We start from the raw sequence: 15,862 nt of genomic DNA, 5'->3' as shown, positions 1-15,862 counted from the left end.
GAAGGAAGGAAGGAAGAAAGAAAGAAAGAAAGAAAGAAAGAAAGAAAGAAAGAAAGAAAGAAAGAAAGAAAGAAAGAAAGAAAGAGAGAGAAAGAAAGAAACGGAGAAAGGACTACTGACCATCAGCCAGATTAAATGACTGGGTCAAAACCAAAGGGAAGGGCTAGATGTGGCAAGCACGTAAGGAGGCTTAGGCAGGAGGATTTTTACAAGTTCAAGGACAACCTGGTCTACATAATGAATTCCAGGATTATACAAGGAAATCATATCTCAAAAAAAAAATAGCAGACAGCCAAGGGGAAAGAGAGAAGGCATTTTCTCAGACTGAGTGCCCACTGTGACTTGTATATGCTTAGGCCCTTCCCACGCACCTGTGTTGACCTTTTGGACTTGGCAAGGCAGTCATTTCTGTTCTTATTTTATCAGTGAGGAAGCCGAGTCATTTAAGTCATACAGAAAACTGCATAACCTATGAGCTGAAATTATACTCAGTCTTGAGTTGACTTTCAAGTCTGTGTTATTTGGGTATGGTAGCACAAGCCTGTGATTACAAGCCCTTCTTAGTCTACATAGTGAGAACCTCCATTTCAGAAAATGAAACCTATGCAATCCCCACTCAGTCACTATGCACACATGCGGCTGCTGCAAACTGAGGGACTTGGACAGAGACAGCATAATGTCACCTACAATAGGAGTGAATTCAGGCTGCACTATTCAAATCCTGCCACTGTAAGTGTGTGTGTCAATGTATGAGTGACTATACTTGACATCTGAGACTCTGACCCATCATGAAATGGGATAATACCAGAACCTACTGCATAAAGCTATTGCAAAGCATAAGTCTTAGATGGAATATGATGCATTCAGTAGCCAAATATTATTTCTGTAGTTCTCCCTTGAGGGTGATATTATAGATTGTCTTAGGGTTTTACTGCTGTGAACAAACACCATGACATGACCAAGGCAAGTCTTATAAAGGACAACATTTAATTGGGGCTGGCTTACAGGTTCAGAGTTTCAGTCCAACATCATCAAGGTGGGAGCATGGCAGCATCTAGGCAGGCATGGTACAACAGAGCTGAGAGTTCTAAATCTTCATCTGAAGTCGGCTAGTGGCTTTCAGGCAGCTAGCTATGAGTACGGTCTTAAAGCCCACACCCACAGTGACACACCTACTCCAACAAGGCTACATCTCCAAATAGTGCCACTCACTGATCCAAACATATACAAACCATCACATAGATGATTCAGGTAGGACAGTCTGGTGCACTGGTATAAAAGCTTCAATTCCAGCCTATTCTTTTTTAATAAGACTTGTTAGAGTGTATGCTTAACAATTCGAGAAGATAAACGTTTCAAATAATGTGGGGGACTCGTACATCTGGGCAAAGTGTTGATAGTAAACCCAGCACAAGGCTCAGAGACAGCACTGCTACAGTGAGAACCGTGGGGAAAAGAAAGACTCCTGAAATTCTGAGCTTGTAACAGTGACTTCAGTGCCACCATGGCCCTCTGTGTGCAATTACTGTTGTTGTTATCGTCAGCTCACTATAAACCAAGGTCAGCTGCTGTTGGAGAGCATGGCCACCTGGGTGCTATAAGGAAGCAGGCCAAGCAAGCCAGATGGAGCAAGCTAGTGAGTAGTTTTCCTCTATGGCCTCTGCTTCAGTCTCTGCATCCAGGTTCCTTCTCTGACATCATGAAAGACTCTAAGCTGTCAGGTGACATAAACCCTTTCTTCTTCAAGTTGCTTACACTCATGGTGTTTATCACAGTTGTAGAAACTAAACTAAGGGCGGGGGTGTTCCAGAGGGGAAACCAGGAAAGGGGATAACATTTGAAATGTAATACATAAAACATCCAAGAAAGAAAGAAAGAAAGAAAGAAAGAAAGAAAGAAAGAAAGAAAGAAAGAAAGAAAGAAAGAGAAAGAGAGAGAGAGAGAGAAAGAAAGAAAGAAAGAGAGAGAGAAAGAGAGAGAGAGAGAGAGAAAGAAAGAAAGAAAGAAAGAAAGAGAGACAGAGAGAGAGAAAGAAAGAAAGAAAGAAAGAAAGAAAGAGAGACAGAAAGAGAGAGAGAGAGAGAAAGAAAGAAAGAAAGAAAGAAAGAAAGAAAGAAAGAAAGAAAGAAAGAAAGAAAGAAAGAAAGAAAGAAACTAAGACACATTCTCACAGGGGTAGGGGGGGCATGTGCATTTATTTTGCTAAACACTTGTTACAGTGAACCTCAGTAAATAACTCTTAAGCCAGTAGTGGGTTATAATCTGCATGTGTCCAGGTGGACGGCTGAAGGGCCTGGCCTGAGCCAGGGAATATAGAGATTGTCACTAGTTTCTCTAGTGTCACTAGTGTCACTCTCATTCCCTACTAGCCCCGTGGCTTTGGGACAAACACAGAAGTAAGATAGGCCTGGGGATGGGGGCCATGCTCTGAACATCATGTCTCACTTAGAGATACAGGCTCAGACCATGAGACTTGAATTCCCAGGTCAGCTGCTTGCTTCCTGTAACATCCATGTGCTAAATACTAGGGCCTTAAAATCCATGCCTCTTCTCATTTCTCATGTCCCACACTTCCGTTCTAGCATTCCTTTGCTCCTTGGACCTGGAATTAATCTAAAAGTCCAAGAAAGCATCTGGTTCTGCAAAGATACAGAAGCCAACAGTTGCCCGTCACCGCACCTGATCTTGTTTGCCAGTTCCAGGTGGTGTGAACTTCTCCTGGGACCATCTGTCCCTCCCAGCAGCTCCAGAGCCACACTGCCTTGGAAGACCCTACAGACAGACTGCTCCACTTTGGCTCTTCTTTCCACAGTGTCTTCAGCATCTCTGTCTCTCCCATTCCCACTCCACTTCTTCTATCTCTCCCCATGCAAGAGGTAAGTAGAGTGAACAAGAAGGCTACCCTTGGGCAGGCAAGCCTTCTTCACAGGATTTATTGTCTTCCACAAGAATTTTCCAAGTCCCTGTAGCCCAAAGTCAGGAAAACTGGCAGAGTCTCTCACAGGAAAATGAAATATTAAGAAAAAATGCAATCCCAAAGACAGGCAGTGGATGAAAAGAACTTTCCATTTTCAATTCTAAATGTCAAACAGCCACTCTAGTTTTTATTGTGGAGCAAATAACCATTATTTGTTGAAATTCTGCTGCAAATAACGGTATGTTAGGGCTTTTTAGGAGAAATTATTGAGAAATGTATTTAACTCACTCAGAATTCACACCAGGATGACTATTTTAAGCACAATGAAATACCATTTTAATAATTTCATATAATTTTGTCATGATGGATAGCTACTTTAAATTTACAAGGCAGCTATGTAAATGGCCATAAGTGATTTTTCATTATCCTAAATGGTGAGTCATTTGAGATATTGATGTAAGCACAGTGCAGGAACAACATTTACAGTTTATTAAGCTAAAAGGATGCTAATCAATTATTATATTTAAAATGACACCCATGAGGAAAAGAAACTGATTTGCTAAGATACACTTTTTTAAGAGCTGGAAAATCAGTAAAGGTGAGTGTTCTGGTCGATGGTGTATTTGACCTCAGTAAACGGTTGTGCCCTTGGTGCTGAGCTGTTGTGAGTGCTGTTGTATCCAGTGAGATGCTCAGGAGTCCCGCAGCTCCTCTGGGGGTCCCAAGACCAACCACACTGCTTTGCTGTAGTGTAACCCAGATCTACCCCCACTCCTCACATCAGTCATCGTTCTGCTGCAGTAACAAAAGGTCAGAAACAGCTTCCTTTGCACTCACAGTTTTAAGGTCTCCGCTCTGTGATTGGTTAAAGCCATTGATTTGGTTCTGTGGTACGTGCACAGCAGAGCAAAACTACTCACCCAATGAGCCAGGGAACAGAGAGAGGAAAGGCTACACAGTCCCTTCCAGGACTTACCCTCCCAGTGATCTAGAGACTCACCAGGAAGTTCCTCTTTTTAAAGACTCCAGCACCTCCCAAAGGAGCTGCCCTGGGCACCGAACCTGCAGCATATGGGTTTGGAGAGCCATTCAAGATCCAAGATACTGCCACTCTAGAATTCAGATTACATATTAACTTTTGGACTGTATACGATTGTTTCTTTGGGTTTTCAAAAAAGAATAGCTTTTCTTCAAAGCCTTGCCATCCGAATGGCATCAGAGCAGAAGGGGCTCAGCCATAGAAATCCCATTTGGGGGCCAGCATGAAGTCCTGTTGATCTTTTCTATTCTGGGTCATTATGGTAATCACAGTGATTAAATGATGAGCTAAATAAACTAATCTTATTTTTAATGTAACTAATGTTTCTGAACAATATGCAATAGATTTACAAAGTTTATCCGTTTTTTAAATATGCATTTTGGCACCAAAGAATCAAGTTCATTTCACTGAGGATGAATTTATACTTTTCAATGTGATTCCTACTAGCTTACATGTAAAATTTAAACATCATTAAGTGTACTTCGATTTTCACAGTTAAATTGTAGTTCCATTACAAGCTGACATTTCTTAGAAAGGAGAAAGCATACATTTGGATGTCAAATTGTTTTCAATGGTCAATTCATATTCTTTAGTCATAATTCTTATGATTCTATAACACTTAGAAAACTCAAAGCAAACAAAGCATTACTTAGCATTCTAAGAGTCATCTTCCTAAGTCGTTCCATTTTCTATACTTTTTACCTTACAGAGTAGACTTCAGTTGGTGCCACATGCCTATAGTTCTAACTACCAGGGCAGCTGAAGCAGGAAGATCAGGCCCAGGGATTCAAGGCCAATCTGGGCAATACAATAACATTATGTCTCTAAAACAAAAATAAAACTAGGTTGAAAAAAATTTCCCAGCACTAGTATTACAACTTACCTGGAATTCATTCATTCAATCATTCATTCATTCCATTTTGATCCTGGTAAACTGTGGTCCCCATAGAGCAGCCATGGAGTGGTACAGGCACGGTCTCTCCAGGCTTCATAGAAAATGGATTTGTCAGGTTACTTTGTGTCTATAACACAGCTCAAATAGGACAGATGTTTATTCTTTCCATGTAGTGAATCTGCAACTGAACATGTCTGAACCAGTGGGGTGGGGGGGGGGGCATTCTGCTGCTCCAAGCACGTGCTCAAGACTGTTTGCATAACCATGCTTCCAATACAGCAGGAAGAAGAAAGGAAGGCAAGACCTTGTCCTTTAGGGAGGTGACCTGGAATCCCTTAGACCATTCTGCTCCCTCTTCCCTGGAGTGAACTCAACCTCAGAGCCACACTAGCAAAGTCAGTGCCCTGATAGAACTTAGGAAATTTTAATACTGGAAAGAAGAGAATCCAGGAATCCAAGAAATCAAAACAACAATCTGCAACAGTAGGATGAATCACAAAAGCATTGTTAGGCTGAGGAAGTCAGTGGCAAAGGTTACCGGCTGACTGAGTCCTCAGATATGAAATAGGGCAGAGGAAGACTAGGAAGTGCACAGGGCTTCTTAAGTTTTCTCACATATGGCCCATTTTACCAGAAGAATTTTGGTGGCCCCAGGTATGTAGGAATATAAAACAGGCACTCAGTCAAACATTTACTGGTAATCATAAAGAAATTTACTTTCAAGCAATTCTTTGGGTAGGGTTGGATTAGAGGAGAAGGTGGGGAGATAGCTCAGGGTGCAAAATACGTGCTGCACAAGCATAAGGCCCTGCGTTCAGATCCCACCATCCATGCAAATGTCTGGGGCTTCAGTGTGTCTCTGTAACCATAGTCCTGGGGAAGGCAGAGACCAGAGACTCCTAGGGGCTTCTTGACAGCCAAAGCAGTAAGCTCCAGGTTCAGTGATAGACCTTGTTACAAAAATACGATAGTGAAATAGGAGGGCTCCCAATGTCAATCTCTGGGTTCCACGTGCTCAAGTACAGACAAATCCACCTGCAACACAAACACATGCACACATATGCATGAGTTCCTTCCTACTGCTACCCTGCCCCGCCTTTGGAAAACCACTTCTTGCTGTACATATATTTTTATCATTCATTAAGGAGAAAGGCAAATGTACAGGTTAATGGGATGGGTGAACTTGTTTACTTTTCCATAGAGAATTAATTCCCAGCTGAATATTTAACACTGCACTGTGTAGACCATCCTCAACACTTTTCAGAGGTGCACAGTCCTCAGCAACGCTGAGAGTACCCACAAATAATACTGAAAAGTGGCAGTAGTAGTTAAAACATCATTTCCAGAACTATTAGAAAGTCTATCCTAACTCCAAACAAAATTCTTTTAATGAGTTTTAAAGTATATTTTTATTTATTGTTTGTTTGGAAATTTCATACACATATACAATATGTTCTGATCAAATCATTTCCCTTCAAACATTTAGTGATTTAAAAAAAAATAAAGCTCACATAAGCAACTTAAGCATCAAATTCCCCTTTAAAGTAAACATTCTCACACAATACAACCCCAAGATGTACTGATTTGAGACTAAGACTGAGGAATGATGGTAGGAAAACATTAAATCTTTGTTTTTTCATAATCAAGCCATTATATTTCTCTTAAGAATCAAGACCTCCATGTACAGTAAAATGCTGCATTTAAAAACACAGTAGATGCAGATCTGAGCTGGAGTCATGTGATGTGGTGACACCAGACAGTGGGTGTGTGCTGTGGGTTCAGAACCAAGGCTCAAGTGCAGCTGCTTGATAGGACATGGACAAGGGCTGCCAGAAACCCTCTGCCTCAGTACTTGTTGGATTTTGAATTAATTTTTGGTTGCTGTGCACTCAGAAACCTTTCACTGCTGACAAACTTTCTGTGAATTTTTTAAGAGTCATGACCCTTGGTTTAAGAAGCTGCAGTGTCATAGCTTGGGGTCAGTGTCCAGTGTGGTTCATCAGTTATCAAGATGCAAGGGCACTCTAGCCCAACTGTGGTTAACACCAGTGTGCACCAGCACCAGCATTTGTTGGGGTGGTTGGTTCTTTTTTTTTTCCTGTCATGATTTGTTACTCATTTTCTTGGGGTCACATAGAATTTCAAGGAAGTTTAAAACAACAACCAAAACAAACCACAGACATTTCAAATCTTGAACCTAAAAGCCAACATTGCTTTGTTTTATTTGGATTGCATTTCATGGCTCAATAATAGCAAGGACATCTTAGTCCTTAGCAAAGACGTAAGTCTCAGTATTCAGGAGTTTGATTATGAAGTAACACAGTAAAAGATTTGTTTCATAGTATCACAACCCTCCTTCTGAATGTTGTGAAGGGCTCTCCCTCTGCAACTCCGAGAATCTGGGTTCTTCCTCTAGTGGATCAGCTGCCTCCTGGGCCAGTAGGGTCCTTTGCAGGCGGCCAACCAAGAGAAAGAGGAAGTGGCTCTTGGAATCACAGACCCAGGCTGGGAAGAGTTTGTGTGATGCAGTGGCCATCCCCTAGAGAGCTGCAGTGATCCTCTCTGAGCCCTTCAGAAAGCGCTACGACCACGAAAAGTGCGTACCAAACCCTGTTGTTTCTTATAAACATATGTCTGATAAAATTCACTTTATAAATTAGGCACAGTAAGAGATTAATAACAATTGATGCTAATAAAATAAGACAACTATGATTTACAGAAATAAAAGTTACATGATGTGTTTTCTGCCTTGACTCAAAAAACAATATTTTCAGACATTGGTTGACTATGGGCGATTCAAATTCTGGAGTGCAAAAGCAGAGAGAAAGGAAGATGATGTCCTCACATTCCAGTAGATGAGTGAGTCACGTGGGCTCCACCCAGAAGCACAGCTGTATGTGCACTGTCCTTAAGAGCCCAGAGCCGAAGGGAAATAGTGAATGCGCAGCCTTGTGCTTGGCACCGTACAGCAAACATTTTAAAACACAGAAAAGTTGCTTTCCATTTGAGCCTGGAAACAGCTGTTAGGAGTTGGATTCATCTTTTCATCTCTTTAGGGACTTGAGCTGCCTTACACCAGCTCCAAAATGGTGCATGGTTCCACTGCGCAGGGTTTCTTATGTCCAGAATCACTCGGTGTAGCCCAGACTGACCTCAGACTTGAGAGGCATTAGTTTCTTGCTGAGAAACTTGCTGAGATTACGGGTTTGTGCTACCATCCCTAGAGCATGTTAACATTGTGTGCGTACATGTGTGTGTGCATGTGTGTATGCACATGTGTATATTATATGCTTAGTCTTATACACTTCATTTTTACCCATATTCCTGTGTATTTCCTTTGTTAAAAAGTTCAACTCTCAACTCTCCAATACACTAGCTGGATAAATTTAGAAAACTTTATTTTTCATGTTTATTTTCAGTCCCAAAGGTGATGACGCAAAGGACAGCTAGTAAACAGGCTATCATGGTGATAAGAGCTCAGATACTTCAGAGTCTAGTACATGAATTTAGTTGTCCTCTCAAGAAAGAGCACACTGTCACTGAAGTTTCAGTTTAATACTTAGGCTAGTTCATTAACACTTAAAATATTTTAATTGTTTGAGCATTTTGTAAATGTATTTTAATCATTGACTCCTAGCTCTTCCATGAGCTACCCCTGCTCATAAGTGTTTCTTGATTGCATTCATCTCAGTTTATCCCAGACCCATCCTCCACCTCTATGAATCCAAACTTCATAACCTGTCTCTCTTTTTTAAATTTTATTTAAAAAATAACCCATTGACTCTAATTTGTGCTGCCCATATGCTCTGGGGTGGGGGTGGAGCATGTTATACTTACCAGGAGCCACAATCCTAAAGAAAACCGACTCTCCCAGGAGCTATCATCTATCCTCATTCTATGGTGGAAGATCATGAGCCTCTCCCTGTTCTAAGATAGCATACTGACTGACTTGATCTTGGCAGGTTTTGCACGGGCAACCATGGCTGCTGTGAGTTCCCAAGGATCCCCCCATGTCCAGAAGAGACTTTCTTACTCTAGTCCTCCCCAATCTTTGGCTCTTACAGCCTTGCCATCCTCTCATTAGCAGTGAAGTCTTGGTGTTACAGATGTGCCTTTAGTAGCTGAGTACCTGACAGATACTATCTGTATTTCAATTGTGACTTTCTGCATTAACCACCAGACAGTAATCTACAAACGGAGAGAAACAGATTTTCAGAGCAATTTGATACTAAGTCCATGTAGCAAATTAATGGAATAGGTTCACCCTTGGGGCCATGAATTCCCCAACTGTATCAGGTATGTGTTTCTTCTTGTGGAGTGGGCCTTAAATCTAAGAAGAAGCAGTTGATTGTCCCTGTAACACCTGTGCCACTATAGTGCCCACTGGCATACCTTGTCACACTGGTCATTATTTCAGTTCACAAGGCTAAGACTGACCTCTCCCTTCAACAGGCTGTGTAACATCGTTCAGGCTATGAGAGCTGGACATCTCAAGGTCAAAATCAACTTGATTCTTCCATGTCCTGTGAGCAGTGTGTTTAACATCAAGTTCTAGAGGGTAATCAAGAGCATTAAAGTGAAGTTCTTGGGGTCACCAGGACACTCCTGACCAAAACCTGGAGGGGAGACATGCCACATCTGGCAGTGTGCTTTTTATTTGACAACCATGAGTTAATTATCTAATGCTTATAAAATAGTGAGCTTTTGTAACATTTTTCTTGGTGGTGTTAATAAATTGTTTTTGAGAACAGTTTTGGTACAGAGATGTTCCATGGCTCTGCCCCCACACACATACATTTGCACAACATCGCCTTTTCAACATCTGTACCAGAGGGGGCCTTTGCTTCCACTGGTTGACCTACACTGGCCCAATATCCAGTTTTCTTTTAATATAAGAATTCAATTCTCGCCGGGCGTGGTGGCGCACGCCTTTAATCCCAGCACTCGGGAGGCAGAGGCAGGCGGATTTCTGAGTTCGAGGCCAGCCTGGTCTACAAAGTGAGTGCCAGGACAGCCAGGGCTACACAGAGAAACCCTGTCTAAAAAAAAAAAAAAAAAAAAAAAAAAAAAAAAAAAAAAAAAAAAAAAGAATTCAATTCTCTTTTGTAATGGCTTATCTTCCAGGTGAGCCACACATGCAAATGTATTTTAGTTTGGCTTCTCTAGAAAGTTTGGGTCATAACAATTGGGATTTCCATTAGCGTCACCATAAGCGTCAACAAGCATGAAGGAGAGAGACAAGAGGAAAAGGTATTCACTTGTTGTTGCTGGTCTGTGCAATGGGGAGATCTATCCCACAAGATGTTCCTTGAGGATTTGTATACATATCTTCTTAAGCTAGTTGAATCAGAGGCAGAAGTAAGGTTTTACTGATGGACTCTCCTCTTGCATTGGTTAAACTATTGCTAGCTGGAAGCTGATGCTGCACACGTAGGAGCTGAACATGACTTAGCACTCATGTCTCCTGTGCTGTCAGACCAATGCCAGGTAACTGGGAGAGGTAAAGCCAGGCTGAGCACATTTGACAAGAGGCAAAATTGGACCATTATACTATCTGGATTTTTTTTCCCCATCATGGAGTATGTTGATAACTCACAGAGAGAGTTCGTTATTTCTGAGCACATGTCACTTACAATCTCTATATTTCTTCCATTACAATAAAATTAACAATTGTGTGTATGAAGGGGCATTGGTCTCACTCATCAATAAAGAAATATTGCCTCCTGATGTTAGCACTGCTCTAACATCTATCTTAGGTGAGAATACCTAACTTAGAGAAAAGGAAGACAAGTTGATTTCATTTGAGCAGTCCAAATCATTTGCTATTGTCTTTAGGAACCATGCAAGGCATCCAGGGAATTAGAAGGCCAGATAGCCGCCTCTGAGCCATCCTCTCTTGATTGGCTTCCAGGCAAGTTGTACTCTTAGATATTTAAAAACTTAACAAATTACTGTTGAGTTCTTTCCTTAGCTCCAATTCATTTTTATTTAAAAGTGTGATCCTCCAAACTACTTACCCTTCTCTTGGCCTCCTCACTTCCTAAAACTCAAACTCTCCTGGGCCAGAAGCAGCATCCTGGGTACCACTGAAGCATCTCCAGTGAGACAGAAAGGAGCTTGACCCATCCTTTGAAGGGCTGTGAGTGTGAATGTCAGTTGCCTATGATCATTTCACTTTCAAGAAAATTACTGTGGGTCTCACTTCTCATCTCACCCAAAGGCTTTCTAATAGAGCCAGGTGGAAATTTCCCAGTTGGACTTCTACACAGGAACCTAATTTGTGTAACCAAAGATACCAAGTGTTTGTCATGGTGATTATTCTGGGCTGTTCTGGGTTTCTGGCTGGTTGCTGTCTAACCACAGAATTGCCAGGGGTGTACCTTGCTACTTTACTCCATATCTAGATGCACTTGTGTTATTATATGATATCATATTTCTCCAAGAAATCCCATTGCAGTGGGCTATTCTATGTGCAGCAACATTATTTACTGTGCTTAGTCTGTCTGGTAGTATTTAGTGACCTTCACCAGTTCAGCATTCTTGGCAAGGATTTTAGGCTTGGCCACAGGGGAAGCTTGCATTTCTCTGGATCCTTCCAAGTGAAGGGAATGCAGCCACAGCAGCCGGGGATATGAAAATAACTAGGAACAATGTAGATAGCAAACTCAGACAAACCTGAGAAACAGTTCTCACAGAGGACATTCCCTTCTGACACCAAATGTTTTGTAGAATTCGGTGCTAAACTGGCCCCATGCGGCTATTTTTAATCCAAAGAAAGGCAGAGATGGATAGACATGTGATTGATTGCATGTTTTAAACACAGATGAACAGAATTCTGCCTTCATTCCACTCGCAGATCGACATGTGTGATTCACATGATGCTCTGAAACACATGGATACAGGAAGGCTAGAACACTCCTCTAGTAAATATCTCTCCCTTTGTAAGACAGGAATAAACTTGTTGGGATTTCGCATTAAAGAAAGGAAGAGTGAGAGGATGATGTCAGAGAGCAGATATATCCATTCCAGAATGCACTTCCTTCATACTTAAAAAATGTTCTATGTATTGCAAGGCCAAAGCTCTTTGAGATACACAATGACTTTGAATGAGCTTTCCCAAAATATGAACGATTCCATCTGGCTCGGGCGATTCTTTGTTCAGCATTCCCAGCCAACACAACCAAGATTCCTCAGTAATATGTTGTATTACCCATGAGGCTCCCAAGAAGTCCCACCCCAAGCATCCGTGTTTCTATATTGCCATAACAGGATGCCCTGTGAGTATCATTCAGAACAAACCCAATTATCCACACTAGAGCAGGCAGCAGTTGCCATCCCTCCCCCTGGATTAGTAGCATGCATGTACCCCTGCATTGCAGTCTGGGTCTGTCAGAGAAGATGTGACTTCCAAAGGACAAAAAGCCTCAGCACAGTGTAGGGAAGCTTCCAGAATCTTCTTTGTTTCTTTGTTTTTACTTTTCCTCCTAAGGTATTTTAATGTATAAAATCTCAATTCTGAAGCTGCCTTTGAGAAGAGATACTTAAACATTTGTGCAGTTTGTGATTCAGAGACTTATTTATAAGACTGTTGATTTTGGGACACTGGCTTTTGCATTAAGCTGCCTAAGTGAGTCATGTTTGTGGGAGGTAATTACTACCAGAAAGCACAACTAACTTGTAAGCTTCTCTTTAAAATGTCCACTCACAATCTGTAATTATGGCAAATAACAGGCTACTAGGGCTTTTGCAATGTTCCATGGCTGTATATATTTATTACCAGTGCATTAAGCAATACCCAAACATACTTTTGTCACAGAGGGGTTCTTGTAGGAGAAATGGGTACCTCTATTAGCATCAGTATAGATTTCTGAGGATGTAGAGTTGAAAATATATCACCCCAGGGTATCTCTTCCATTATAGAGAACAAAGCTCTAAGAATAGCTGGCCCAAAGGAATAATAATGCATTTCATTTGCTGGGGGAAAAAAGCTATGTACATATGGATTGGAGTGAACCGAACATCAGCCCTAATTCAAAGAAACTGAGGTAGACATTTTCTTCTTAATATCTCAATGTTTCTCATAGTCTGACTTTGCACGCGCGCGCACACACACACACACACAGAGTTCTCCTCATAGTAATTGATGAATCCTATACTCTATAACTAGCGTAAGAAGCAGTCAGCTTCTTATGGACCACGGTGTCAGAATTTTTGAAAACATCCTCTGTCCATCACTCTTTCTGGACCAGTTAGCTTCTGAAACTCCTAGATGTATGGCAAGCTGGAGGTACAGTAAAGAGGAGGCAGGTGGGAAGGGAGGGGGGTAGCTTGGAGCCAGCACAAATAAGGGTCTGCATGGCAGGAGTTGAGAAAGCACCAGAAAGGAAAAACTGGAACTGTAAGCCCAAATCCTAACTATTTGACAGTTTCAAGCTGCCTTTGACTTAATCTTGTTTATCTCTGCTGGGATGCCAAGACCCCCCTCTCTGTCCTGAAGTTCTCCTGCTTGTTGAGCCAACATACAATCTTACATAAGACCCAACCTGTGTAAAGCCATCACATTAGGCTGTTGTGATCTCACTGGCGTGTGGAGCCTGTCGATCGTTCTTTTCTTTTTCGGTGAGTGTCTGTGAGAAGTCAATGCACATCATGCTGGACCATCTCTGGCTCCCAGGCCTTGTCTTTGAGAACTCTGAGAGTTAATCTCCATAATTGTCTTTAGTGGGCAGAGAGGTATCTATAGGGCTACTTTACACCCCCTTCTCCTTGGTGTGGGGTTTCCAGACAGGACTGGTAAAGAGGGTAAGACCCTCTGTGAGTGTGGGTGAGAAGATCTTGGGATGACCCAAGCAAAGCCAGCTAAAACAGGTTGTCTCTGCCTCCTGGGCACCACGATTAGTGCTGAGTGAAACCTCTGAAATCTTGAGCAGGATTGAACCCTTTCCCTTTAAAGTCATTTCCATTAAGTGCTTATCACACTGATAAAACAAACTAACATAGGATCTCTGTAGTTTGAGGAAGACAGCCATAAATGTACAACTTGGAATATGTGTAATAAACACTATATAGAGGTGAGTGGGTACTGTGAGGAAACACACATCACACACACTCACAGGCACATAAACACAGACAACACACACACACACACACACACCATTACCCCTGACTCTGGAGTGGAGGAAACAGTTCTCAGCAGTGCCCATGTTTAAGTAAGGATCTGAAGAAAAATTAGTAGCTGGTCAGGAAACCAAAGGAGCAAAGGCAAGAAAATAGGATAAAATATTCTGTAAGAAAAGACGCAGACCAAATTTTGTGACAACTGTGAAGATGTGACTCAGGACAGTTTGGTGACTTCACAATGGTAGTATTTCTGTTGGTTGTATGATAACACAGCAACAATGGGGAGATTGGACAGCACATGAGGGGTAGGCAGCTACCATGGAAGGAGTCAGGATGTACTTGGGTCTCACATACCATGTGTCTATTGGCTCAGCCTGCAGGGTGCTGGATATGCTTGCATCTGAACATCCACACTTAGTCCTGAGTGTTTTTGTATACCTCCACCTGTTTGGTTAGCTCAACTGTGATCTTTTTTGAGCTTATTTAAAATTTGTTCTGAGCAGACAGAACAGACATCCTGCTTTGTGCTGACTCACTGAATTGTCCAGGTTGTTCCATTGTCTTTAGTGGCACATGTGAACCACACTCTGTACGGCCCATCTAAATGAATATGGTAGTGACCATTAGACAAAACCTCTATCCTAATAGCAACATTTTGGAGGAAAAGGACAGACAAAGAGCTTATCAGGTGGTGGTGATAGTCCTGTAACAAGGTTCTCAACCTAGGGGCCAAACGACACTTTGACTGGGATCCTATATCTCATATCCTGCATATCAGATATTTACATTATGATTCATCACAGTATCAAAACTACAGTTATGAAGTTGCAACAAACATAATTTTATGAGTGGGGTTACCACAACATAGAAAACATTAGTATTAAAGAGTCAAAGCAGTAGGAAGGTTGAGAACCACTGTCCTATAGGAAATTGTTATAATTGTTTTATAGATAAATATACAAGGGTTTTAGATGCTGTGTATATATGTGCACATGTGTGTGTGTGTGTGCACGCACACACGCAGAGCATTCTCTGTATTAATCAGTAGTTGCTCCTTTTCCAAAAGACGATTGTTTAGTTCCCAGCACCCATGTTGTGTGGCTCACAACCATGCACAATTCCTGTTCCTGGGGAGCTAATCCTCTCTTATGGCCTTGTAGACACCTGCATACATGTTGCATATACACAATACACACTTATGCATAAATTAGAAATTTAAATTCTAAATCACAGGTTTGCCTTAACTATAAAATTGAAGAATGTCAAGGATAAAGAAACAAATACTAAAGTTAGCAGAAATAGACTCAGAGTCAATGTTCAGAGCACTCAGTGGAAGACACCAGACTTGTCATACTGATGGAGGAAGACTGTCCTGTGTTCCTGAGATGAGAGGACATTCTCATGAGAGACATGACAGAAAGAAATTAAGGAAGCCAAGCTGTGTTAGCACTGTGGGCAACTGGCATTCAGGCCCATGGGGAGACAGAAACCATGCCCCAGAATTACTCATCTGAGGAACAAGGTTCCACAACTTCCCCGGCAGGGCTGGCTGTTGAGAGTCTCTGGGCATCCCTCTGGCTCCCTGATGTTGTCTCCAGTACTGCAGAAGGGACCCTGGCCACAAAGTTTGTGAGCCAGGCAGTTTTCAGTAACAAAACTGGAGCCAATAAATGTGTCCTAAAATAGTCTCTCTTCAGGTATAGAGAGGGTAATACTATGCAATTTAGGCTGGCCATGAATTCATGATACAGGGGTTACAGGTACCAAACAATCTAACAGTTTCATATAGACGGCTATGCCCATCTGATAGAAAAACATATTTTTCAATAATTATAATAGTTTTAAATTTTGATTATATATTAAGCAACAAAATAAAACTAAATTTTAAAGG

The 15,862-nt window shown here is 41.6% G+C and overlaps 1 long non-coding RNA gene across 1 annotated transcript in view; it reads left to right on the top strand.

The window, feature by feature from the left end:
- Positions 1 to 15,862, top strand: part of LOC115029846 — a 38,593-nt gene that overhangs the window by 1,654 nt on the left and 21,077 nt on the right. The window contains exon 2 of the long non-coding RNA XR_003835404.1: positions 2,583 to 2,876. This is a non-coding gene — a long non-coding RNA (uncharacterized LOC115029846). The remainder of the gene's footprint in view (positions 1 to 2,582; positions 2,877 to 15,862) is intronic.

This window comes from Mus caroli, chromosome 18 (genome assembly GCF_900094665.2).
Source record: "Mus caroli chromosome 18, CAROLI_EIJ_v1.1, whole genome shotgun sequence".
In the NCBI taxonomy this organism is placed as follows: Eukaryota; Metazoa; Chordata; class Mammalia; order Rodentia; family Muridae; genus Mus; species Mus caroli.
This window is presented reverse-complemented; position numbering and strand designations above follow the sequence as displayed.